Source organism: Photinus pyralis, unplaced genomic scaffold, assembly GCF_008802855.1.
Source record: "Photinus pyralis isolate 1611_PpyrPB1 unplaced genomic scaffold, Ppyr1.3 Ppyr1.4_LG7, whole genome shotgun sequence".
Classification (NCBI taxonomy): domain Eukaryota; kingdom Metazoa; phylum Arthropoda; class Insecta; order Coleoptera; family Lampyridae; genus Photinus; species Photinus pyralis.
In genome coordinates, this window is record NW_022170738.1 from 12146024 (window position 1) to 12149361 (window position 3338).

A 3338-nucleotide genomic window follows, 5' to 3' on the forward strand; every position below is an offset into this window, starting at 1 on the left:
CCTGGATTTTATAAATTAACGGTGTAAATATTGTGGACGTAGAAGTTTAGTAAAGGGCCCATTCCCCAAAAGTTAAAAACACACCAATCATTTGAAATAAAATATAAAAAAAACGTTTAAAAAAACATAATGTGAACTAAAAAGCCCAAATTAAAATTTTCCTTAAAAAAGTGTTGGGGTCTTTTCAATATTCATATTTCTCAATCTATTCTTAAGATCCCAACATTTTTTCAACGAAAATTTTATATTATTTGACTTATTGGTTCAGATTCTGTGTCTTGTTCACGAAAAGTGTTTTTTAGTTTTTTTAACATTTGAACTTACGGATTTGTTATGCTTGAGATTATTACTTAGGGTACTGATTGCTGCATTGCTTGAGATTTGAAAATTTCTACTCACGGTATTTTTAACTGTTACGCCCATTATGCAGTATTGTTAACATACGGCAGCACGGGATATAAAATTTCTTGTGTAAAACCCAAATTGGGACAATCTGTTGAGAAAATTATTTAAATCTCAATGCAACTATTCCTAAGTTTTTGTAACTAAGGGCCGGTCTTTCATCTTAACCTTAAATTTATCTGACATGTTCATGGAGACATCAGACAAGTGTGTTTCATATCACATAAATTTAACAGAAGCATAAACGACGGGCCCTTATAATGAGATATTAAAATCCATATATTTTCAGAAAATTCCAAATAAAACAATGTTGAAGTGCCCTCATAAAAGATGTACCTATATTTGAAATAATTTTCCCGAAATCGTCACGAAACCTTCATTTTCTCGGTTACTTTATGTTAACAAATTTTAGTTTCCATGACAAGACACTTTCGTGACTTATTTATTACATATAGAAATCTCTATAAAAATGAAATTTTATTGTAAAAAAGACGATTTCGGGAAAAATGTAATACAAAAATCGTCAGTAAAATGACACTACTTGACTCGGAAATTAAAGTACTTGGCCCCAAAGGGCAAAATAGTGAATTCGTAGTGTATGAAGAAATTAGAAAATTGCATTAAAATTGACGTTTCCTTTTCTGATTACTAACGAAATGAATTATGACCGTTTCCTTTGACAAATTAAAGCTGAGGTTTCCCTAATCGTAGCTTAAAATCCATGACATACGCTGTTGCAATAATCGTGGACAAAGATTTTAAGTTACATTAAGTCAAGTTTAGTATAAATTTGTCGGTGCAAACCGTCATTAATCCATAAATATGTAAAGTATTGAAGCTCAAAAGCACACGAATTGCATTCTGCATTACGATTACGTCGAATTACTTGACAATTACCAGAATTACTAACTTACTCGAATTACTACGAAGCAAATTTTTAGAAGTTTAGATGTGAACCCCATCAATATTAACATACAAGATTAGCTTGAAATAATATACAATTTTCTGAAAGATGCAAGGATTTATTAGACTTTTCGACAAGGCCTTTATAGGTATCCACTCCCAAATTCGTAGATTGGGCTCAATAGCTCCGTAAAAATTATTTAATTGCGCTTTTTCAATCCAAGAAAATAATACATTTGCATAGAAATAGTTTTGCCAGTCATAATGTTCTTTAGAAAAGTACCTACAAATATGAAGTGGAGGTAATAGTATTAACAAATTAAAAACGGATAAATAGCATTTATTTTTTAATTCCTTAATACTATTACCTCCACTTAATTTACGCCACGGACAACATGAAGATGTACATCAAGTTCATTACCTACAAATACTTACAATCAGTAGAAAAAAATTTCAATTCACTATGTCTTTACCTGGTGTGAGAAATAGTAATAACGAATACAATAAGTGGAAGGGTTTATGATCGTATCCAAATGGTAAGACCAGTTTTCATTTTTGTTTAGACGCGTTCTGTTTTGGTGATTGAAATTGGCGGAAGTAGGAGTTAGATACAGTAATGGTGGTGGTTTACCTTAAATAGGAGCTGAGGTGAATTTTTCATCTGTAGCAGAGGTGGGAATTACCTTAGACCAGTTTCGAGCGTTCTGCCGGCTACTCCGAATTAGGTTTTCTTGCAGTTTTCCTAATTCGTAAGGAAAATACCGGAGTAGTATAGAACTTAAGACCTTCTGCAGGGGAACTCTAAAAAGCACACTGTAATTGGGCGAAAGCTTGTTGCGGGCCCAGAATAAGAAAGGGAAAATAAATAAATAAGGAAGAAAGGTAATTGTTATTTCTGTGTGTTTAAAAACGCAATTTCGTCGACCAATCAGTGCAGATGCAGTTGAAGTTAAAGTCTTGTGAGAAAGTAATGTGGTTTGTTGTCGAAAAAGCAGGTTGTAGTGCATAACGAGTCCTTTGAGAAGGTTCTTTCGTGTAATAAAAGTCAAAGTGTCACCCGTCTGAACTGTCATCGCATTGAACATTAGAAATTGTGTTAATTAAACCAGTTTGCGTTATCATTGTTTATGCCTATCTTTGTTTCAGGTTTTTCTTTAGTAGTGTCTGCGTACGAATTTCGAAATAAATTCTTTTCTCTTTGTTAATCAATTAATTGTGTGTTTATTTGAATCCATTGTACTATCCAGCTACAGTTCTCATGTTCAGTATTTTTTATCTATTTGTTCCAACATTTATCTCAGGTGTTAAACAAAATTTGTGTAATAGGTTTGTTTGGAATTTCGGAATTTGATCGAGGCTACTGAGTCTCCTAAATTATTAATTTTGAGTTACTATTAGGATTTTGTTTTGTAAAAAATGCCGAAGATGTACGAGAAAAGATTCTAAGTTTAAATTTATGATTTATTTGAGCTAGCTGAACGGTTGTTTTGTCGGTGGTGTAGTTGATCGCACGCTATTGCTCAGAGCATTGTTTATGTGGCGCCCAACGTGGGACCACAGCATTTTTTATTTGGCACCCGAAACGTGAGGCAAATAGGGAAACGCGAAACTTCGATGCCAATTTAAATTCAGATTAGGGACGTTTTTATTATACGGTTAAACTATTTTGGTACCCAGACATGTTATTTTCCAGGGAAAATAAATTTGTATTGTTGAAGTTAGTGTTCATAGGAATTTGTAGGATGCTTAGGTGTAGAAATTTAGCTTTCGTGGCGAGAAAAAGTGTGTAGGGTGTGTTTTTGCTATCTAAATTTGATTAGGATTAATTACAGGGTAGGTAGTGTTAATCACAGGTAGGGGTAAATAAAAGCAAATGTATTAAAGGAGAAACTAAAATTTAACAAGAGATGATTATTTTGACACGCGCTTATGAAGGAAATAGTAATCTACTCTTATTTTCGATTTTTCTGAAACCGCTCGTGAATGACCATTTGTTATTTTGGTCGATGAAAATATTGATGCGAAGCTTTGAG